Source organism: Anthonomus grandis, chromosome 18, assembly GCF_022605725.1.
Source record: "Anthonomus grandis grandis chromosome 18, icAntGran1.3, whole genome shotgun sequence".
In the NCBI taxonomy this organism is placed as follows: domain Eukaryota; kingdom Metazoa; phylum Arthropoda; class Insecta; order Coleoptera; family Curculionidae; genus Anthonomus; species Anthonomus grandis.
The window spans coordinates 1,714,811-1,727,765 of NC_065563.1; the positions used below are offsets into that span (position 1 = coordinate 1,714,811).

General features: G+C 33.8%; 1 long non-coding RNA gene across 1 annotated transcript in view; it reads right to left on the bottom strand.

Moving 5' to 3' along the window:
* Positions 1 to 578: 578 nt before the first annotated feature.
* The window catches only part of LOC126746715 (uncharacterized), a 28,837-nt gene continuing 16,460 nt past the window's right edge, over positions 579 to 12,955 (bottom strand). The window contains exon 3 of the long non-coding RNA XR_007663952.1: positions 579 to 10,813. This is a non-coding gene — a long non-coding RNA (uncharacterized LOC126746715). The remainder of the gene's footprint in view (positions 10,814 to 12,955) is intronic.

Sequence of the window (12,955 nt, forward strand, 5' to 3'; positions counted from 1 at the left end):
ATTTTCTGTTATATCCGATTGGTTCCTAGGTGTCGGTGTAGAAAATTATCGTGAATACCATTTATATGTATATCGTCCCTATTGATTATTTCCTCACTTATATTTCCTCAATTAGTAATCAAAAAGTAGTAGCCAAGTATTGAACCTATAAGGGTTGAAAAATTAAAACACAAAATGCAGTAGTAACCTTTTATTAGTTTATCCCATTAATAATAAATAAGCGGCAGAAAGTTGAATGAACTTTCACAAGCCGAAAATGATACCTGCGTTTGCGGAGAATAATTATTAATAGCTTCATTGGTGTGCGCTATTCTTTAATTTTTTCGAAGGCAATAAAAAAAAACTTTATTATAAATCCTAAATATTGCATAAAAATAAAATGCTTATACTCTATTTCAGAAGTGTATAGAGCAATAAACTAGGGAATTCCGTTCTGTTTGGCTACATTTCGTGGTAGTTCATAGGCGCAGGTACTTATAATATTTATGAATTTAATTTTCACGGATTAAATGCCTTTATTTTGAAAGAGATTAAATACTAAATAAATACTTTTAATCCTTTTGTATAGGTACCTTTTAACGCTTTGTAACATGCAAAAATGGGGTCAGGTAATATATACAGACTATAAATACTTTTAAATCATATTTTAAACGTTAGTAGTCACTGCTACGCTGTAGTGTAATCACAATATTATTATCCCAATATTTAAAAAATGGAGGTATTCAGTCCAACGAAAAGATGTACTAAAAATTCTCCACTATCGCTGAGTGAAAAAGTTATTATTTTAAATGTACATGATTGCATAAAACACGATTACCCTAGTTTTACTGTGCAAGAAATTGTTGAAAAATGTTCTCGAATGAGTGGAATTGGAAAGTCCACCATTTTCAAATTGTTGCGGGAAAGAAAAGTAGCAGGTCAAGTGGAATCTCCCAAGCAAAAGCAAGGACGACCTACAAAAGTCCTTGATGAAAATGCTAAATGTATAATTCGAAGAAAAGTTCACTCTTTTTATTTTAAAAAGGAAATACCCACCCTAGACAAAATTTTAATGGAGCTTGGCCGAGATGACAGTATTCCGTTGATAAGTAAAAAACTTTCATGGAAAACTTTAAAAAATATGGATTTTGCCTGGGAAAAGCATAACCGCAAAGCACTTTTACTGGAGAGCGACGAAATTGTTTGTTGGAGACGACAATACTTGAGAAGTATCAAGCAGTACCGCAGGGAGCAAAAGAAAGTTTTTTATCTTGATGAGACGTGGATTAACGAAGGTTATATAGTCCAAAAAATGTGGCAAGACAAAAATATAACCAGTGCTCGCCAAGCTTTCATAGAAGGCCTGTCTACGGGTATTAAAGTACCTTCGGGAAAAGGAAAAAGACTTATAATCACACATATTGGAAGGGAAGAGGGATTTTTAAAAGAAGGTCTGCTAACCTTTGAGTCGACTCGCACAGGAGATTACCATGAAGACATGAACTCAGACGTTTTCGAGAACTATTTTGGTGAAATGATAAAATTTTTTCCGGCTAATTCGGTGGTGGTTATGGATAACGCAAGCTATCATTCACGGCGAATAGAGAAGACGCCAACTTCAAGTTGGAGAAAGCAAGAAATTATCGATTGGCTGACTGCAAAAGGTATTGCGTTTGAAGCAAATTTGATAAAAAAAGAACTGCTGGCAATAGCAAACTTACACAAAACTCGTTTCATGAAATACGCCGTGGAAGATATAGCCGAAAAATATAATATAACTGTACTGCGCTTACCGCCATATCATTGCGAACTAAATCCTATAGAACTGATATGGGCGCAGGTAAAAGCAAGACAAAACACGACTTTTAAAATGAAAGATGTTAAACTACTGTTTGATCAAGCCATTAAAGAAGCGACACCAGAGAATTGGCGAAAAGCAGTCCAGCATGTAATTAAGCAAGAGGACAAAATGTGGGATCTTGACAACCTCATCGATCAGACAGTCGATCCTTTAATTATAATGTCAAGAGGTGATGACAGTTCGTCAGATGACGAAGAAGACTACAATCTATTATAATTTAAAATTGTTATACACTGTTCAAAAAGTGCCAGAACCAAAAGTGACATTTTCAACTGTTTTACTCTACATATTATGTTCAATAAATTTGTGAAAAAAATATATTATTCCATTTAAACAAAAGTAACTTTCTAAAATAAAATAGCATTTAAGTACATTAATTATAAGGTAAAAAACAAGTCCCAGTCGCCTTTGGCGAACCGTTTTCAATGTTTATCAGTGGGTAACAATGGGCAAAACTCATAAATTGACCCAAAACCGGGTGGCACTACCTGCAATCAACGAAAAGAAAGAATTTTACATTGAAACTAATACCCAACTAAGGTAGTGGCATAAAATATTGGTGGATCACCAGGTACCACTTTTGCATACCTAATGAGGTTTTATTGCTCTACACACTTCTGAAATAGAGTATAAAAAACTACGAAAGTGAATTTGGGTGTTTAATAGACTGAAAACAATTTACGATACTAGTTTTAGTAACAGTTTATAAAACGGTTTTCTGCTATTTTTTTGTATCTCTTTTACCCTAGAAGCTTACGGAACCCGGGAGTGAATAGAGGTGCTGGGTAAGGTAAATTAACTATAAAATAGTGAAACAGCATCTGTACTGCATACCTAAATACAGCACGCAGCTACAGGGTCTTTTTGAACAAAGTAAAGGTCAAAAAACCCTAAAAAAAAACGTTCTTGGTTTACTGCTTATCCACTGAGCTAGGGCGATGTTGCCATGTTGACCTACAAATATAAACAAACTACTGAAATTTATTTTTATATGGGAAAAAGGGTTGAAGCTATTCAGGTATATTTCTTTAAATCTTAGATAACTATTTTATTAAAATATACTTCAATGTAAGTAATAAGAAACAAATACGTCTAAGAAGTATATCCTATATAAGAAGAGAAATCCCAGAAGACATCTATATTTATCTGCCAAAATGATAACAGTGTTTTCACGTTAAAATAGTGAACGGGTTTCACTATTTCTACACAAGCTAATACCCAGCGATGAAACATTCATCGCTTAGGCAAAGGTTCGTAACCTTCATATTTTCTAACATTTTGAGATTCTATTCGTATGAAAAAGTATATAGAAGGCTCGTAAATGTTGAACACATGGAGGGAGCTTAGGTCGTGTTGGTTGATTCAGGTGTTACAGTTCGTAGATCTTAACACACCATGGTTCACTAAACAATCCACCAGTATTCGGCGATTGAAACTACATCACTAAAAATTCGCTGATTCTAAAAGCACAACTATCACAAGCCATCGTTTTTGTTTTGAAAAGCACTCAGCAAATTTAAACATTTAACAATAACAATTGAAATATTTAACCATGTTATCTAAGACATGCGTAATTACACCTTTATAATAAAAAGAAAAGAGACAGAAGGTTTTACAAAATTTAAGCGATTTTATTGGAATTTTTGTTTTGTCTAAATTTTTCTCGAGTATTTATGAAAGTAAGACCTAATATTTTGGGAAAAATCGAGAAATATGTAGTCATTTAGTGAACTGGTTCCCAGAAATGTGATTTTAAGCGACTAAACAATGTCATTTACTTTAAATGCCGTAAGTATGGTTGTTTTTTGTATTAAAAAAAAGGCTGTCATTTACAAAAAAAGGCAAATTTGTATTTTCGCCAGCGTACATGTAAATACCTACATTATGAAATGTATTATGATGCCATAATTTTAACCTTTTCGAAATTGCTGGCTCATAAATGTCCCAAGAATTTTTTCAAGAACACGAAACCAGCGCTTTGTAATGCATTGGGATGGGATAATTCAGTATTGGGGATATCTCAAACGGGATTCCCGAGCTACGACGTACGTTCTCGACATTTGTAGAGAAGGTTGGTGGCTCTCGAGACGTGCGCATTTTTCTCAATTCGCTACGCTTTCAGTGAATATTAATAATAGTTGTGCCTTTATTTTGGACGCGGTAGTGATGGATTTGGATAGACCAGGTAAGAATCCACTAATTTCGATATAATTTAAATTGTTCTAAAATATTTTTATTTAGTTAATAAAATTTAAACCGTAACAAATATTATGAAGATTTTTTTGGGTATTATTTTTGCTTACTAATGGATTTGATATACTTTCCACCTAGATCCAGCTATTATTTCTATTACGATTAAAGGTTTTAGTCCTGTAGAAGTAAATGTTTTTATAATTAGTCGCGGAAAAGCGCGGATAAGTACTACTAGGGCACATTGAATTGATTTGTTTTTATCTGAATAAAAATAAAATAAAAACATTGTTATTGTAAGAGTAATAACAGGCGAACATTTTTTTGTTATAGATTGCCAAGGCCCCTCGGGAGTAAAACTAGTGACCCGTAGAAACATGTTCGACCGTATGCAGGCCCTGGGTCTACCAAGTTTGGAAGAAAAACTAAATGCTTTGAAGGATCAAATTTTGTCCTGTGACAATTTTACAGAAGATCAAATTGAAAGTTTTAAAGCCAGTTTTGCACGTTTTAAATCACAAACGAAGCAAAGGTGGGTAAAGGCCCATAAGAAGGAAGACGTGTTTTTAAAATACAATCAATCAAGGTTAGAAGGAACTATTGAAATTCCCGTGGTTATTCAAAAAAGGCCAGGCCGACCACCTAAGATGTTTGAAGAATCAAGTGAAAGGACTAAAAGAAGAAAAACCGAAGAAATACGGGCTTCATTAGCCAAGGAAGTTATCATTCATGCTGCTCAGGTTGAGTTGCGAAAAAGCGGAAAACGCGATGCTTCCGACATACTAAAGGAAATAACCACAAGTAGCCCGTTACGTGCTACGAAATATAAGAAGGCGTTTTCAGAAACAAAAACCAAAGAGCCTACCCAACTTGCTCCATTGGAGGCGCTATCAATGTTTGTGGAAGCAGATTTAACTCAAAGACAAAATGAGGTAATCCGAAATACGAACAAAAAGTTTTTTCCTTGTTACAGTCTTTTACAAAAAGAAAAACAAAAATGTTACCCACCAACAGAAGAATGCAACGTAACCAATACCAGTGCCGAAAGTAATTTGCAAGCTTTGGTTGATCTCACCGTAATGCGTTTATCTACCTACCTGAACGAAGTCCTAATAACGCTGAGAGAGGAAGAAAAAGACAGTTTAAAGGTTATTTGCAAATGGGGCTGTGATGGCTCACAACAATGTCAATTCAAACAAAAATTTGAAAATGACGCCGACTCAGACGCTAACATATTTCAAAGCTGTTTTGTACCTCTAAGACTAGTTTGTGGTAAAGAAGGTAAAAATATAGTCTGGGAAAATCCTACTCCCTCATCTCCCAGGTACTGTAGACCAATAAGGTTTCGATTCGTAAAAGAAAGTACAGATGTTACGCAGGAAGAAATTGAGTATATAAATAAGTCTATACAGGGACTTCAACCAACACGTGTTAATTTACAAGAAAAAGAATTGTTAGTTAGGCATGTGTTTATCATGACAATGGTAGATGGAAAGGTCTGCAATGCAGCTACAGGCACTAAATCAACCAGCAAGTGCTATATATGTGGTGCAACCTCCAAAGAATTTAACCAGTTAAATCTAGAAAAGCCAGTCTGTTCTGAAGCTTTAGAGTTTGGACTCTCAATTTTACATGCGAGAATTCGCTTTTTCGAAACTATCCTCCACTTGGCATATAAATTGCCGGTGAAAAAATACAGAGAACGAAAGACCGAAACAGAAAAAAGTATGGAAAAGGAGAGAAAGCTGGAAATTCAGGAAAGATTTCGCCGAGAAACTGGACTCTTAGTGGATATGCCAAAGGCTAATTTCGGCAATACAAATGACGGCAACACGAGCAGGAGGTTTTTCGAGGACCCAAAACTGTCATCAGAAATAACTGGCATTAGCTATGAGCTAATCTATAGACTAAAAGTAATTTTGCAAGTAATTTCAAGTGGTTATATAATTAATCATGAAAAATACAACATATATGCATTGGAAACTGCTAGGTTATATGTTAGTCTGTACCCTTGGCACCCAATGAGTCCAACTATGCATAAAGTACTTATTCATGGTGCAGTTATAATAAAAAATGCATTATTGCCCATTGAACAGCTCTCCGAAGAGGCTGCAGAAGCCCGAAATAAACATTTCCGAGCATACCGTCAAGATTTTGCCCGAAAATTCTCCAGGAAGGACTGCAACAGGGACATTTTTAATCGGCTTCTTTTAAGTTCCGATCCGGTATTAAGTGGCATAACGAAAGTAAACAGAAGAAAATTGGGATCTTTTCTACCAGAAACCATAACACTTCTGATGCCTGCCAGTCCTCCAGACAGCGTAACTACTGCAGATCCATCAGACAGCGAAGATAATATTTTATTTGACGAATGTTAGTTTTTTATCATTATTAATTTTATTATTATTAATTTTTTTATATTAAATCAACTTGACTTATTAAAATAAGATGTTATTTACTTTAAAATATCCTTTGGCATAGATAAAAACAAAAAAATAATTTTGGCCGCATAGATTAATGAAATACCCCTATGTGCACCAGTAGAAACCGTAGAAGGACTCCACAAGGAAATTTAAAATGCTTCAAATATTATTAAAAACAATCTCCAATCAATTAAACGTACAGGGTGGCCAGATAAGAATGCAAAGTGCTGTATTTTGGAAACTATTCGTCGTAGAAACTTGCGGTAAAAAATTTTATGACTAAAGTGGCCAAAAGAATACCGTTGAAAATATTTTTAGATTTCCAAGATGGTCGCCAGGGGGCGTAACCGCCATATTAAACTTTTTAAGTGATTTTTCACTGATATCTACTCAGTAAATATTACAAAAAAATTTATGCTTTTTAAAGCTCAGCTTTACTCGAGTAATTTTTGTTTAACCCTTTGTGACGTATCTATTAAAAAAAAGTGGTGGGGGGTAATTCAATTTTTTTTTGACAGCTGTAACTCTTAAACGACTGAACGGATTTTAATAAACTTGGTCTCGTTAGAAAAAACATTTATTGTTCCATCAAATTCGTCTTATCTGTGATATGTCTAGTTCTTAGTAATGCCGCTAGAGCGCGTTTTTTGATCTAATAACAGAAAATTGCAAAATTCTCTAAAAAATTAAATTAAAAAAAAAATTAAATGCAATATGACTTTTTTTTCTTATAAATGTAGTGAAACGATAGCTAAATAGGCCAGTGGAAACCGCATCTCGATACCTTATTCATAGCCTGAAATATCGAAGAAAGAATATTTAGTTACCATATAATTTTAATAAGACGATATTACACCGATATTTATTGTTATTTATTTGTCTTTTTTCAAGGTTCGATGATAAAATGTCTTAATTTAATAATTTAGTTTACTTTCAGATTACATTTCTATCATGTCGTTCTGCACTAAGCTTTGACAGATACGGATTTCGATAGACAACTTGCATTATTGCCATTGGCTTCTGGGAATGGTTAACGAAAACTATCAATTTCTATACAGAATTCGCCATAATCGCCATAATATACATTATTGGTCTTCATAAATCCCCATTGGAAGCAAGAAGTTCAGCATCAAGGACGCTGTAGTATAAATGTATGGTGTGGTATAATAGGTGGCACAATTATAGGACCATATGTCTTTGGCGAGGCATTAAGAGGTAACATCTAGAGTTCCGCAGAAACACATTGCCAATTTTATTGGGAGATGTAAATCTGGAGCTTAGGCGCAATATATTTTTGCAACTTGATGATTGTCCAGCGCATTTTGCAAGAAATATGCGAGAACCCCTAATTGCAGCATACCCATTGCTGCATTTAGGTGTTAAATGCTGAATTACCATACTTCCTATACTCGATGTATAGAAAGAGGAAGCCTGTTTCTATGGCCAGCCAGGTCCGACTTTACTGTTTTAGATTTTTACCTCTGGGGGAGAGTAAAAGATCTCGTTTTTCGGACCAGGCCTACATTCAGAAAATATGATCTCAGAATTCAAAATGCGATTCATGGTTTGCCTAGAGAGGAAATTGAATGTGTAGTCATTTCTACGAGGGAAAAATTGCAGCTACGCGTGAACATAGTGGCGCCCATTTTGAACATCTAGGACGACACTGGAGCAATATTCTGTAGTGAATTGCAAATACACATTTTGTATTGTTCAGACATACTTAAGACCCTAACGTACCATTATAGCGTCACTGTACGTTATTTTAAAAAAATTGAGTTTTCTTTCATAAACTTTAATTTTTATTCCTTCTCTATAATAAAAACCGCTAGGTTCTAGGAGTCAAGTTAATTCTTCAGAACATTGGCGCGACTTTTAAAATTGACATAAATACAGTATACTCGCGGTAACGTGAACTTACGATTTTATGAACAACTCATTAATGTGAACACCAATAATTTTCTATGTTAATTCTATAGTGTGAACAAACTTATATTTCGATAATGTGAATTTTAAGAAATCTTTAGTAATTTTAAGAAATCTGTGTAGACTTGTCTAGGCTTGTTAGTGGATATTGGGTTTACGCATTTGAAACCTTGTTTGGTCATTTAGTTGATGTTTATTAGATAAGAGAGAGTGTCGCATCTTGCGCAGTGGCCTTTTAAAATGGTTTAAATGTTTAACTATGAGAAATCAACAATTTTGGAAGAGCACAAAAATGGTATGAGTGTTACTACACTAGCAAATAAATATCAAATAGCAAAATCAACTATTTGTGCAATTAAAAATAAAGAAGAAAAAATTCTAAAAGTTGTTGGAGAGAGTTTAAGACCTAATAAAATAAAAAATGCACTTTGAAGAAGTGCAGAAAACCCCAAGATGGAAACTTTCCTGTATAAATGGTTTACCAAAAAGCGTGAACGAAATTTGCCAGTTACGGGTGATATGCTTAAAGAAAAGGCTCTAGATTTACATAGAAAATTAAAACTCAACGATGAATTTAATGCAAGCGATCGATGGCTTCAAAAATTTTAATGGCGATATGGTATAAGGCTGCTTAAAATTGCAGGTGAAAAGTTGTCCTCGCAGCCTCACCTTGTAAATCCCTTTATTGAAGGCTTAAGAAAAAGGATGAAGCAGCTTAGTGAAGATCAAATTTATAATGCAGATGAGACTGGTTTATATTGAAAGTTATAGCCAGATAAAACCTATGTTGCAATTTTTGAAAAAGCGGCGCTTGGTCCAAAAATAGCTAAACAAAGAATAACTCCTTTGGGGTGCACAAATGCTACAGGATCGCACAAACTAACGCCTTTAGTACTAGGAAAAGCAAAATCATCCAGATGTTTTAAAGGATTTGATAATCCAGTCATCTATAAAAGCACTAAAAATGCCTGGATGACGCAGGAAATTTTTAAAAATTGTTTTTTTAAGCATTTTGTTCCAGAGGTAAGTGAAAGTTTTGTTTGCTTTTTAATTTTTTAAGACTAAATTGGGTTTTTAGGTTAAATCATTTTTACAAAGCAAAAACTTTCCTTTAAAAGCCGTTCTCCTGTTAGACAATGCCTCTTCGCATTCACCGGCAGAAGAATTAAAAACTTCTAATGGACACATTTTTGTTGTCTACATGCCCCAAATGTTACACCATTAATTCAACCATTAGACCAAAATGTTTTGCGAATAACCAAACTATTTTACAAAAAAGGCCTATTAAGTTCAATTGTATCAAAGGGTCAAGGAGTAGCTGAGGCCCTAAAAGTTATAACTTTAAGAGATGCTATTATGCAATTGCATATGGCCTGGCAAAAAATAGAGCCTTCAGTAATTTCTTGTTGGAATAATATTTTGGGAAAAAATTTGGAGGAGGATGACCTACCTTTAGCTCGACTAAAAGAGATGCGGGAAAATAATGTTAGAGTAGGTACAGTTAATGAAACCACATTGCTTCAAACAATTGAACAGGTATTATTTAGTGCTAGTTACTCCTTTTAATTTCCGATTTTTGGAAATTAAAAGAAAAGTCTGTAATAGTTTTAGAATTTCTTTGAGATATGATTGTTTTTAGATTGATCATAATCCCAAAGACATTGAGGAATGGAATACAGACGCAGTGGAGGAAAATCTCGGTAGCAATGATTCAGAAGATAGTGACTGCGAGATATTAACTTTTGAAGAAAAAAAAGTTACGCATTTAGAGGCTCTTGCAGCCTTGAAAATTGTCACACAATGGGCCAGTCAAAACTATGTCGACATAAAGGACATTATTACACTAAAAGGTTTAGAAGAAAAGGCTGTAGCATTAAACCTGTCGCAAAAAAAGTGCAAACAAAAATTACATCTTTTTTTAAATAAAACTTTTGTATAATGCTTAAAACTGTAATAAATAAATTTATAAATAAATACAAAAATAAATAAAGTACAATGTAGTTCCCTTTTATTTTAATTTTAGCTATTTTTAATATAATCTCTATAATGTGAACATTTCAGTAATGCGAACTAAGTCGAAATTTTTTGAGTTCACATTAACGCGAGCCTACTGTAGTAGTAAATAAATATTTCAAGTAGTCTTAAGTTATCGTGTTTATTGTGTACGTATAAAATAAATCGGTTAACTATTTTTGAACATCGAGTGTTTTAATTTACACCTTAACGGTAAAAACGCTACAATTTGAAAACATACCTGACCTGTCTACAACAGATTTTTAAAGTTGCAAAATCAATGTCTGAGGGTTTTTCTGCAGTTTCTGCTGTGCCACAGGGTAGTAATTTGAGGGCGTTGCTCTTTTTAATTCTTATTGATAGCCATCCAAGGGTGGTAAAACACTGGGAAAGTCTCCTTTTTTGTTGATGACTTTAAGATCTAGAAGTTGCAAGAAGATATAAACTTTGTAGAAAATTGCTTTGAGCAAAATCGATATCAAATTTCCTTATTTCATAAATAATAAACCATTAATTAACAAAACAGGAGTAAAGGATCGTGAAGTTGTTTTTCAAAGTAATATAAAATTCAATAGTCATTTTGAGAATATTACTAATAGGGTCAAGTGGGGTAATTGTAAAAACGGGGTACATGTAAAAGGCGTGTTTGTCAAATAGCCGCGGGCTTTAAAATGTAGATGGTGCTTCTGCAGCAATGTTTTAACCTTGGATTATAATGTACATGATCAGGTTGCATTTGTATTTAGTGGAATGAGGTTAAAAAAAAGACATATCAACAAGCTGAAAACTTTTACGGTGTTCCCAAATCCTGTATTTTTCATCGAATTAAAGGACGCAATATCTCTGTAGATAAAATAGGTGCTGGGCATCCATCAGTGTTGTCAAAAGAAGAAGAAAAGTTGGTACAGTGTATTAAAGCTCGTGCTAGGATGGGTTATCACTGTGACAAAAAAGGAATTAAAAATATTGTGGCTCAATATGTCGAGATTTCTCAAATTAAATATCCCTTTAAAGATGGTATACCCGGAGACGATTGGTACTACGAGTTTTTAAAACGGAATCCCTCAATTTCATTTAAAAAACTCGAACTACTAAAAAAATCAAGAAAAGACGCCAGAGACCCTGAAGGTTGTTTACGATTTTTATAATGAACTTTCGCAGCTTGTTTGGAATTATAATTTGGAAGAAAAACCATCATTTATTTTTAACACAGATGAAAGTGGATTTGGTACTGATCCACACAAACTAAAGGCATTAGGAGAAAAAGGAAAATGTAAGTTTCCTTAATTTAACTAACATTGTATTACCTTCCTTTTTGGTTTTAGCTTAGTACATGTCACAGGAGGATCAGGCAGAGAATCCATTTCAGTGTTGGCAACAATTTGTGCAGATGGTTCGTATTTGCCCCCCTATATACTATTTAAAGAAGCAGCAGTTCAACCAAGATGGATTTCAGAAAAAGCTTACCCAGGGACCCTATACACTACTTCATCCAATGGTTGGATGGAGGAACCCCAGTTTTTTGAATGGTTTTTTACAGCTTTTGTGCAAGAGGTTCAGAATGAAAGAAGGACATGGGGAACACCAAATCAAACAGCTCTTTTAATGTATAATGGGCATAGTTCTCACATAAGCTGTCGTATTGTAAATGCGGCACTTGATAACAACATTCAAGTTTACAAATTTCCGAGTCATTTGACTGATAAGATCCAACCATTGGATAAATGTGTCTTTGGTCCAGTGAAAAAACACATTGGTAAAGGTAACATCAGGTTATCAAAATCTCAATTTGTTTAGTTATTAGGAGAGGTTTGGGGAGATTCTATGAAACATGATAACATCGTTAAAGGTTTTATTTCTACTGGCACATTTCCAGTCGATTCAACAAAATTTCCTGAGGCAGATTTTAATCCTGTTTTGTTAAGAAGGTATAAAGAAAACCAGCTAAAATCTAAAAATTCATCCACACCATGCACTAGCCCTACACAATTTACAGAAAATATTGAAGAGCAATCTCCGAGGCAATCTCCTATTAAAAATCTTAAAATATGTAAATAATCAAGCCAATACTACCTTAGAAAACAGCACACTTGATATAAATTTGGAAAAAAACGTTTCTAAATCTCTGGTCCTGAACTTGCTATTCCTTCGACCTCTACCCATAAAACTCCAATTAAAACCCCAAGTAAAATAATAGATATTTTCTGTCAAGCAATGAATACGAGCTACGAAAAATTAGAGGTTGTTAAAAGAAGAATTAATCCAGTACCAAGATTAAAATCTGTAAAATACAGTGAAATACTTACTAATGAAAAAGTCGTGAAAAAAATGAAAATTATTGAAGCTCAAAGAAGGGAAAAAGAAGTCAAGAAAAATAAGAATAAAGAAAAAAAAGATTTAAAAAAGAAACAGAAGAAACAAAAAAAGACAGGGAAAAAGAAAAATCCAATTGAAACTGATTCAGACAATGAAGACCTCAATGAAAACAATACAAATTATAGCTCAGATAATGAATCAGATGATTCTGATTTTCTGGAATCTTGCATAAAAGAAAATTTGAAAG